Raw genomic sequence first — 12,026 nt, forward strand, 5'->3', positions numbered from 1 at the left:
CAATGTCTGATTTGAAAAAAAAAAAAAAAAAAGAATCACAGTTAACTGTACAAAAGCAGAAATTGATTTGAAAATAGAACATAATTCCAGTCTGGAAAGATGAATCTGCTATAGCTGACAGAAGAAGCCATATCAATTTCAAAATAAAGCCAGATCTTTTGCAAAGTGTCGATGTGCATCAAAACATTCTCTAGTGGCCGGGTTGGCTCAGTGGGTAGAGCAGGCGCACATATATTTAGAGCTTTATGCTTCGACAAAGAGGTCCAGAGTTCAAATCTGACCTGTGATGATTTCCTGCATGTCTTCCCCCTCTCTCTCCCCTTTTCTCACCTAGCTGTCCTATCAAAATAAAGGTGGAAAAGTCCAAAAAATTATCTTAAAAAAAAACTTTCTCTAAAAGAAGCATACTAAATATCTCATTGGTTTGTTTTAATCAAAAGTAAAAGCACATCTCTTTCTTTACAATTTTCAGCAACGTGAGGAGTCAATGTACAACAGCTCAAGTCAAGTGTAATCCCAGGATCAACTGCAGGCATTGCAGAGACTGCACATTTTTTGAAAAGCTGCAGTCAATGTGTTTTGTTTTTGTCTGTTGCTTAACTTGATTTACTGCGGCGTCTTGAAATTCAAATGCCTGCTATGATGCTTTGCTGCATTCGATGGCCTACTTCCATTCATTTCCTCCTCACCAAATGTTCGGTGTCATCGCTGAGCTTCTTTTAACGGGCTGCCGTTGTGTTGACATTTATAGCTCATTTTGAAAGGTGAGATCACTCCATATTGACTGACTCAACAATTACATGTAAACTCCTGCCTGGGCTTGTTTATGAATAGTTTACCATATTGATTAACTTGTCAAACTCAGTGCACACAGCTAATTTCCAACAGAGCGATTGGGAGCCCTAAACAGGAGGTGAAGAGCAACTACTAAGCATGAAATAAGCCGTAAGCAAATACGTCTGGTAATACACAGAAAGACAGAGATAATGCTGGGAAAACCAGCCGCATTAATTCTAACCAGCTCCAACTACGGAGCCAAAGTCTCTCTGCATGTTTTAAGTCATGCATTTTGATATTCATGAATTCTGATGCAGTCTGAGGGAAAAGGGCTGAAATTGACTGCTGGCACGCCAGTGGTATTTGTGCGGTGTTTTAGCTGAATTGCTATGTTTGAGGCCGAATCCTTGGAGCTGCTGTGGAACGGAGAGGAAGCAGAAACGAGGTGCATACCGATAACGCTGGTGCAGCTGAGAGAGACAAGGAGAGAGAGAGAGGGGGGGTCGAGGGGGGGGAGAGAGAGAGAGGGAAACAGAGAGAGAGAGAGAGAGAGAGATGAGTCCAGGCCTCATTAGTAAAAGGACCTCATTTGGCTTTTCTCAGCCTCACCTCTCCACCTTAACAGCTGTTACTAGCTGTCACCGTGCTGCTGCAACTGATGCTGCCTCTGTGCTGTGCTGCCTCTGTGCTGTGCTGTACTGTGCTCTCTTTCAGGACGGAGTACTGGGTGGCCCTCAGGCTGGTTGTCAACTGGGCACAAACTAGCCACAGCACCACAGTAGGCTATCTTAAAGACCTAGGCTGCCGATAGACATTTTTTCTCACTGTTAACAGACAAGAACTAGCAACACATTGATCCTACTAACAAGTAGTATTGTGGTTATATCAAAAGCCTAATTTAGCTCACTCCTCCCGCTCCACTGTAGTTCAAAAACACATCAATGAGCCACACTGATGTTCTCCGCATGTACAAAGTGTTATTAAACTTGCCATAGGCTATATTCAGTAGCTCACAGACTCCTACTCTCAGTATGTAAAAGCCACTGGTGGTTGTGTAATTTTGCCAGTTTATGACTTGGTAGGTTGTTTTAGCTCAGCGCTTAGCACAAATGTAGCAAATTCACATGGAAATACCCCTTGTGTGAACATGTTAGCATTGCAACATATATAAATGCTACTATATTTGTGACCATTTTTAAAGAATCATGCCCTCAGCAGAAATTAATGGACTGAGCTTAGTGCAACACACAGTGTGAGAAATTCTACAAACAAGTACTGAGAGGCAGACTGCACATTGTTAGTTTGGGTCTGAATATAGAAAAACTGTAGCCATATTCATATTATGCGTATTATTATTTTTTTTTATTCCATACAAACGAAACCTTTACAACCGTATGTTGATTCTCTGGATCTGCAAATTAAATTATGTCCTACATTCATTACAGCCTAATGCCATCTTTAATACAGATGTCATCTTTTCTAAATGTCAAATTAATTCTCAGCCACACAGCATAAATTACATGCAGCCTTTTAAATATATATATATATATATATATATATATATATATATATATATATATATATATATATATATATATATATATATATATACATACATATGCCTTTGTGGATACCATTTCTTACCACTCCTCAGGTTCAAGTGATTACAAACTTCATGCATTTAAAGTGTTGCATATAAGCCATTTGGAGAAAGGTCATGGATTTATCTTTGCCCTACAGCCCTGCAGATTTTTTTTTTTTGCTTCATTGCTCTATCTTGAATATTTGCAGTCAGTTTGGCTGGAAAGAAAAAAAAGATACAACACAGTCTCTACACATCTCTGCAGCATAGGGTAGATGCTTGTGCTATGGACTATTACACAGACCAATTGTGAAGTATTAATTTGCGTGTAATGAGCACATCATTTTTGATAAACCGCAACCATGGTTCTGTAAAGTCTTGTTTAAGACATCTGAAAGCTGATGTAGAAACTGTTTTAACCAACAACAGATTCTGAATCTCTGCACAGGTGTGACCTGAAACGGCCCATGCTCTGTGAAGCCTTACTAGTACTGATTCCAGCCATCAATCAGCAGCACACCAGAGTTTATATAAGCCAGCATCACTGAGTTCATTCACACGTCTGACACATTTGAACACCCACTTCAGAGCAAAAAAAAAATCAGCTCTGAAAGTGGAAAAACAACTCTCCAATTAACACTTGTCAGCTCCAAACAATTATCTCTGGAAAATAAACACTTATTTAAAATGAGCTGTATATTTTAGTCTTGAGGAACAGTCACCTTTATTAACCGCCCAGAGCCGAGTGGGCATGTGGTTTCACTGTTTCCACAACTTTTTACCAACTGAAAGGACTCTGCATGGTTCTAAGTGGTCCAAGCTATTACCAAGTGGCATGAAGTGATAAAATGGCATATAAGTTAAGCCAAAAATGGTCCATTAAAAAAGAAATATGCAAATACAGGCACAATTCAAAACAAACTCAGTCAAATTCTTGTGAATTTCAAAACGCAAAAACATGCAGTTTGTACTGCGCTGTGATAGGTTGGAACAAAACAGTTTTGGGAAACCGGGCAGAAAGCCTACCCGTAGTTAAACATGCATTATATTAACTCTAATAAAACCAAGACCTCTGCTTGGCTTTGCTTGTGTGCTACATTGTAATCTAATGTGTTTTTTTTATTGATTTTTGATTAATAAATAATAATGCAAGCTGAAGCTGTGAGAAGTGATAGTGTGTGTGTGTGTGTGTGTGTGTGTGTGTGTGTGTGTGTGTGTGTGTGTGTGTGTGTGTGTGTGTGTGTGTGTGTGTGTGTTTGAGAGAACTGGCAAATAAACTACACACCCCTGGAGTGAAATATAGATTTTAAATATATGTCCTACTAAAACATCTGCGCTCATATGATCAAAGTTGAATGATCAAGTGGTAGAATGAGTTTCTAATCCTCCTCCATGGAGCCGGCTACGAACAGTCGGAGCTCAGACCAAAGATGTGAAAGTTATCGGTTCAAACCTCAGGCCTGACAGGTTCAACACAGGAAGGCCTCTGCTGGATACTCAGCAGCGGAGAAAGCTGATATTATTTATCATCAATTATCATGACTTATAAATATACTAGTGTTAGATTCACAGATGTGCTTGCTGCAGTATGTTCCAGAAAATGACACATTATTTCTGTCTGGGGTCTCAGAGGCTCCTGCTGTGTAAGAAATAGATTTTCATCTACTCTATACTTGTGACTGGAGTTGACTATATGCAGCAGCACCTTCCCAAATCAAAAACAGGTTTGTTGTATTGGAGTTGTATAACTCTTTATAGGTTTGTTCATAAGAGGTCTAACTGACCCCAAACATAAGTAATGTCACTATGTAGGATAACATACTGTGCATTTCTTTGGCTAGGAAGGACTTATTTGGCAAACAAAGAAAATATATAGCCCATTCAACATAAAAAAAAAAAACATGAAATACTTCTTTTTTTGGTAGTAACAATGCTTTATGCACATTTCCTTACGTTGTCACTTTTATCAAGTATGCAAGCCAAGTTTGTGGCAAGTTACCACTTCTATATTTTTTCTATTGTATATGAAAACGTAGCTGTGAATATGTTTCATAGGAAAAATAAGCAATTATTAATATTTATACACCCCTAACAACAAGAAAGTAGGTCAAGGTCAAGGAGTCTTTATTACTTTTATTACTTATTTATTTGTTGTGCAGCAATAGAATGCAACATAAACAACACATAAGCCATACAAACAACTGACACTATCAATAGAGGACACAAATAAATACATACTACACAGAAGTCCACATCTCACATTGAATTATTAACAAAACCTATAGCAGCAGGAACAAAAGAGTTTTTGTGTCTGTGTGTCCTGCATTTAGGCAGACAGAATCTGCAGCCAGACGGCAACAACATAAAGTAGCTGTTCAGGGGGTGGCTTATATCAGCCAGGACTGACTGGGCCTTCTTCAGGGTCTTTGTCTCATATAGCGATTTTAAGTCAGTCAGAGAGTTGGGGGAAATTCTACTTTAGTTATGTATTGCAGCCTGTTTTTGTTTTTAAGAGTGAGGGTCCCAAACCAGCTCACAAAGGCAAAAAGAAAGAATAGTTTCAATAAAACAACAATAAAACATCCTCATAAAGGTCTTATCGACATTTAAATTGCGAAGTTTAAGATAAAAAAAACATGCGCTGGTGTGATTTTTTACAGACAGCGTCAACTCGAGGCTCGAAGGTGAGCTTGTCATCTATTATAATACCGAGGTATTTGTATTGCTTCACTACTTAAATAGCTTGATCGTTCATAAGGGTGGGAGAGAGGGTGGGGGGATTCTTCCTAAAGTCGATCAGCCAATGCCAACAATATTGCAAATATCAGATCTTTGTCAGGCAATTTTGTCATTGTAGATATAATATAGGGTGCTATCACTGTTATTTAGCTACATAAGCAGTATGTAAAACATGTCATGCTTTTTTTTTGTTTCACCACTGTGTATTTTTACTCTTCATAGTTTTCATCAGTCTGGATTTTAATGAAGATACATTTTTTGGGGGAAAACACTAAATTATCTACAGTACCTTTCAAACGTTTTAGGCAGGTATGAAAAAATGCTGTAAACTAAGAATGCCTTCAAATATGGAAGTGTTAATAGTTAATTTTCATCAATTACCAAAATGCAGTGAATGAACAGAAGATAAATCTAAATCAAATCAATATTTGGTGTGACCACACTTTGCCTTCAAGACAGCATCAGTTCTTCTAGGTACACTTGCACACAGTTTTTGAAGGAACTCGGCTGGTAGGTTGTTCCAAACATCTCGGAGAACTAACCACAGATCTTCTGTGGATGTAGGCTTCCTCAAATCCTTCTGTCTCTTCATGTTATCCCAAACAGACTCAATGATGCTGAGACAGGGCTCTGTGGGGGCCATGCCATCACTTCCAGGACTTCTTGTTCTTCTTTACGCTAAAGATAGTTCTTAATGACCTTGGCTGTATGTTTGGGGTTGTTGTCCTGCTGCAGAATCAATTTGGGGCCAATCATACACCTCCCTGATGGTATTGCATGATGAATAAGTATCTGCCTGTATTTCTCAGAATTGAGGACACCATTAATCCTGAACAAATCTCCAACTCCATTTGCAGAAATGCAGCCCCAAACTTGCAAGGAACCTCCACCATGCTTCACTGTTGCCTGCAGACACTCATTATTGTACCGCTCTACAGCCCTACGGCGAACAACCTGCCTTCTGCTACAGCCAAATATTTCACATTTATTTTGAGTCCTTAGTCCAGAGCACCTGCTGCCATTTTTCTGCACCCCAGTTCCTATGTTTTTGTGTATAGTTGAGTTGCTTGGCCTTGTTTCAGTGTCGGAGGTATGGCTTTTTGGCTGCAACTCTTCCATGAAGACCACTTCTGGCCAGACTTCTCCGAACAGTAAATGGGTGTACCTGGGTCCCAGTTCCGAGCTGATGGCACTGCTTCCGACATCTTCCGATTTTGAAGGGAAATAAGCTTGATGTGTTCATCTGCTGCACTAAGTTTCCTTGGCCGACCACTGCGTCTACGATCCTCAACGTTGCCCGTTTCTTTGTGCTTTTTCAAAAGAGCTGGAACAGCACATCTTGAAACACCAGTGTGCTTTGAAATATTTGTCTGGGAGAGGCCTTGCTGATGCAGTATAACTACCTATATACTATAATTGGTTGATCATACACCTGACTACAATCCTACAAAATCCCTGACTTTTTGCAAGTACCTGTAAGAATTGATGCTGGTTTGAAGGCAAAAGATTTTTCTTTTGTTCGCTCACTTTACATTTTGTAAATTGATAAAAATAATTTTCTGGACTCAGCAATTATCACATATTCTGAAGATGTTACCTTGGAATTGCAACCATGCAGCAGCAGAAAATTACAATCTCCTGCCATAAATGGCTAACTTCACAACAATAAAGTTGTATATTGTTATGCTGCTCCTCTATTAATATCGCAAATATCGCACTTCCAACTGACATTTAAATGTTGCACTGGCTTCCTGCACTTGTGAGAATGAACCCAGCATTAGCCTCAGTGTTTGCCAGCAGGAGCAGGTTCAGTCATTATCGTCACTGGAAATATAAATCCCTCTGTCAAAGGCCAAAGTTCTGTTTACATCTCAGGCTATTGAACACAGTCGCTTTGACCACTGAGGTGCAGCAACAATGATTAATCAAGCAGAGACTCAACCTGGCTGTTAGTTCACGGTTCAATGATGCTCACCATCGCATTGATTTATGACTCATAAATTATTGTCATTTTCATTACCCAGCAGAGCGAATGAGGCCCATAAGTCTTGACACAACAACCTGAGCTCGGAGTGAAATTTTAGCTCTACCTTGACTAATAAGATACTGTTATTCATATAGATGGAATTGGCCAGGCTTCAATAACACGAAGCGTGGTGGTGTAAAGGTTGACCTGCCTCCTCGCTTTATACTTTGATGTCACGAAAGGTTTCTTCCAGGGAGATTGATAGCTGTTTCACTCACACAACGATGCTATAAATAGGGCCAAATGTACCGAGGCAGTGCTCTCATCTCCAGGAATTTTCCACACACAAGCTTTTTTTTAATCTATTTGTTTATTTCTAATTACCGTTTGGTCTCCATAAAAGAATATTTGCAAATGTGCGAATTTGTCCTGCCTGAAAAGCTTCATGGTGACAGAAAATTATAACAAACAAGTGATACGGCAGTGCTGAGGCTCCCAGCATCCTTCTTGTTTGGATTTCTGTTTAAGTGTACACAGTTTAAGTCTGACAAAGAGCCCCTAAAACAAGCAAACATCCACATTTTCTTGGAGAATAAAACTCCTGTGATACCCTCTGTAAAATAAAAAAAAAGAATCAAACTGGATGTCATTGAGAGGAAAACCATCTCCTCAGGGCTGGAATTAACTCAGACAGACAATACGCCCTCTGCGCTGCTGCCTGCACTTCATTTATTGCACATTACAGATTCTCCTACTTAAACTGTTCCAACATCCCAACATGCCATCGATGGCAACACGGGGAACGCAACAATTTACTTTGAGGTCTACTTCAGTTTATGACAGAGCAGATCATGGGGGACGAGATGTGAAATGTTTAGACAGTGGTGGCTAGTGGGCTTGGATCTGACAGGGCTGAGAATGTATTGAATTAATGATGCCACGTTTTAAAACTCATTTTTATACAAATAAACAGTGTGAAATAATGAAATCCAATTAGAGCAATAAGGGACACTAAGGCAGGATCCAAGAGTATTAAGCCATCTGCCAGTGAGGGAAGATTGCTGCAGGGCTGTCTAATTGAATTTTATCCTCTGACTGAAAATCTTACGAGTGACCTAAATCAAAAGAAAGTTTGCCTAAACGTGCAATGCAAAACCAACAGCCCTTGCAAAACTGTCATATAATCTTAAGATTATGTGCGGTGGAACAAGGTGAGAATTTGCTCATACACAAAGCCCTGCCAGGGGAAGTCTGGAGCAGAAAATGTATTAAGGAGAAAAGTGCAAATCGGCTTTTTATATTACTCAGACAGAAGAGAAGACAAGATGATGATGATGATGATGATGATGATGATGATGATGATGATGATGATGATGATGATGATGGTAGTGGCAAGCAGCCTTTGTGACTTTCTTCCTTGTCAGAGATGTGACATTTAAATAAAAATGTGACTAAATCTCAATTCAAGCTATCATAACTGCAAAAAGCAACAGCCACCGTAAAAACAAGCAGCTATGTTCTCAGAAAAGGATATCATCATTCAACCACCTTTATCAATCAATCAAACTTTTCTGGACATGAATGAATTTATGAAATGATGAAAACATTGTATTATGTGTCTGAGCCCTGTTAGACGCATGTGTATAGACTGGATGTTGCATCCTGGAGTGTGTAAGCAGCAGGCAGAGTCTTTGTGCAGCCACTTGAAATTTCTCTGATGCTTCTTACAGCAGCCTCAGTCCTATTTGCAAGAAAACAGCCACCCAGTTCACTTACACTAATACCTATGTAGCCTCCACAGGTGCAACAGCCTTTCCCTGCAGGTTTGAACAATCTGCATCAGTTTCCTAAATCAAGCTTATTTGCATATAAAAGCTTTTGATGCGATTTAATTTCCACGCAGCCCTGGTGGCTTTGCTGTGTGTTTTGCGAGTGAAATCTTTATGAAATATACACCCATTTCAAGAGAAAACACAGCAAAGTAAGTTGATGTTAAAACCTCAGCATTCATAAAATTAGCCTAACATGCACAAATAATTAAGCCGCGTCCCCCCACACAGCAACAGTGACAGCAGCTGGCTATAATTCACCTGTGATCCTCGGAGTGTGTGCGTCTCCGTCAGTGCGTCTGGGATGAAACGCAGACTTCGGACTGTTGGACAGCGGAGCCACGACAGCAACAAATGAGCTGTGGTGAAGAGATGTGAACTGACGCTCGCTAAGCCAGTCAAAAGCACAGTTTTCCCAGAGGATGCTCGCAGCTCATCAGCGTGTCGCGCTCAACTTTAAAAACGCCACAGTGAGTGAGAGCGCTCCCCTCCGTGTCCGGCGATCCGCCGCTGCAAGTGCCGCGCAGCTTCTGGTGCCCCTGCTATACACTGGCACTTTATTTCTCACGGTGACAAAAAATAAATAATTTAATAAATGGGGGAGGGAAAAGATGCGGAGGGGGGGGTCACGTTCAGTCGACCGGCCGCTAGATGGGGCAGTGAGAAACAACTGGCTGCCAATTAGAGTCGTTTCACAGGTCGGTCCACGAGGTACACGCACTGCTGTGATTAACGACTTTACTTCATTATCTGGAATTAGGAAGTAGTTTCCGTGACACCGTTCGGTCACTGGCCAATTTGTCGAATGAGAATAGACTAAAGCACATTCCACAAGGAGGGAAGTAAAAAAAAGAAATGAGTGTAACTGTCACTGTAATCCATCAAGAATGATGCAGGGCCATAGCAAGGATTTTAGAAACACTGAGCCCCCCACCCCTCCCCCACCAACCCCCCGCACACATGATCGCCTACACCACCACCTCATCATCATGATCATTCTTTTTCCATTTTCTTTCTTCAGTTGACTGTTCGTCTTTCTCTTTCATTTACCAAAATGAAGGTCTAAATGTTTTACAGCCTATACTCTCAGAAATAAAACTTTGGCAGATAAATGCTGAAGACTTTTGTCTATTTGCTGGAATATGGTAGTTACAGTTAAATATAGGCTAGGCTATTGAATCTAAAAATACTGGAATCCACTTAAATAAAGTACTCATGTCAGTGCCTGAAATGGGCCCGTACTCATCCGGCACTTTTCATCGGACTTTTGTCCACATGAGTAGGCTACCCTTACTTCAAATTGTTATAAACAGTATTATTAATAGGCTGATATCATAGACTGATATGTGTTCCAAAATAGGCTATATATCATGATTTATTGGAAGAAACCAAGCAATTCTATGTGAAATCCGACATTCAGCACCCCCATATGGCCTGCAAATCTTCAAGTGTGAGATTTGCGGTCGAATCAGGCTCCTTAGAATAGTCGACTATTTGGATCACCCCTGCATGATATACTGTAAATATAAATATATCCTAAGACACACGCAATGATCATGTCATGCAACTGCTGAATCAGGGTACTGGCACCTTTTTTGGTCCAGTTCAGGCACTGACTCATGTACTATACGTGCTTGTAGCATACTCATGTACTAGCCTATATGCACTTTACTTTATTAGGCCTATTTGAATGTTGTACTTCATCCAATCTGTTTAAGAGGGAAATATTGTGCTTCTTACGAATTCTCTGACAGCAGCTAGTAACTTTTCAGATACACATAAAGAAAGATGGTACAGCTGAGCCATGCTGTATGCTCATAGTGACAATCTTTAGCAGGTCATATTTACCATGTTTACCACCTTAGCATGCTAGCATTTGCTAATCAGCACTTATACTTTTACTTTTATACTTTAGGTACACTTGGCTTACTTAAGCACCATTTCGAATGCAAAACTTTTACTTGTGATGGAGTGGGCTACATTTGACATTGTGGTACTGCATGGTGGACTTCTTCCACAACTAGTAGAATGTTAACTAAAATCCAAAAGATCCCACCAAGAAAGTACTAAGGACGTGACCTCAGCCTGCAGCCCTGCATGCAGATATCAAGATACACAGACAACTTACAGCACAGAAATATAAAATATAAATATATATATAAAATTATTATAGGAATGCAATAGATGAACAAACAACAACAAAAGGTCTCCAAAACTATTCAGTATGTCATAAAAACATGATAAGTTCCTTTAAGTCTATAGTAATAATGAAGGAGATTTTCAAAACCATAAACCAGAAGTTTACCATAACAATCACAAAAACGTTCTATATTTACTGTATATAGTACAGAAAGTTTTATAAAGTATTATGCTTTATGATAAGAACACTGGCCTATTTAAAAATACCATGTAGTAAAAAATACAATTAGGTACCATAGACAGAGTATTGCAGTGATTTTTCATCAGGGATTGAGTGACAGCCTTGCCTACCAATTTGTTACAAACTTCCAGGTGGTTATGCAGCTAAAAGAAAACATATATTTATTTACTTATTTAACTCTAAATTGCTTTTTTTAAACTGCAGGATTGCAGCAAGCCTAAAAAACGGGCCCCTCGCTCCTGCCTGTGTCAGGTTGGAAAAGGAAATCATTAATATAGCATTAGAAGCTGGCTGTGAACTCATAACTGCCCTGGGCACCCATCAGCATACATGCAGGACTGTTCTCTGGTGCTACACCTTCCCCGAGGTTCAAATGTCATCCTTCACTGTCATTACATTGCTGCCCCCATTAACTATTGATTATCTCTACTTTTGGCCCTCCTGTGGACGTGGCCAACATGGCTCACTACCCATACTCCACGGATCAGGCAGAATAGAAGTGCCCACCTCATGGTTTCTGCAGTAAAAGAAGGGGGGAGTCAGATTCACAGAGGGAAAGAGTTAAAGAGTTGGCACACAGCAGCAAGGACTGACTTCAATATACCCTACCTGCCCATTAGCAGTATGCTTGAGCGGACAACTGGAGGATAAGTTGTTCTTTTCCAGGACCCGTGAGAATTTTGCCACAACATGTGTTGAATATTTACTGTGAGGTTAGTTCAAGTTTGTTTCTGTTTTTCAGGAGAGTGCCGG

The sequence above is a fragment of the Perca flavescens genome, chromosome 17 (assembly GCF_004354835.1).
Source record: "Perca flavescens isolate YP-PL-M2 chromosome 17, PFLA_1.0, whole genome shotgun sequence".
Classification (NCBI taxonomy): Eukaryota; Metazoa; Chordata; class Actinopteri; order Perciformes; family Percidae; genus Perca; species Perca flavescens.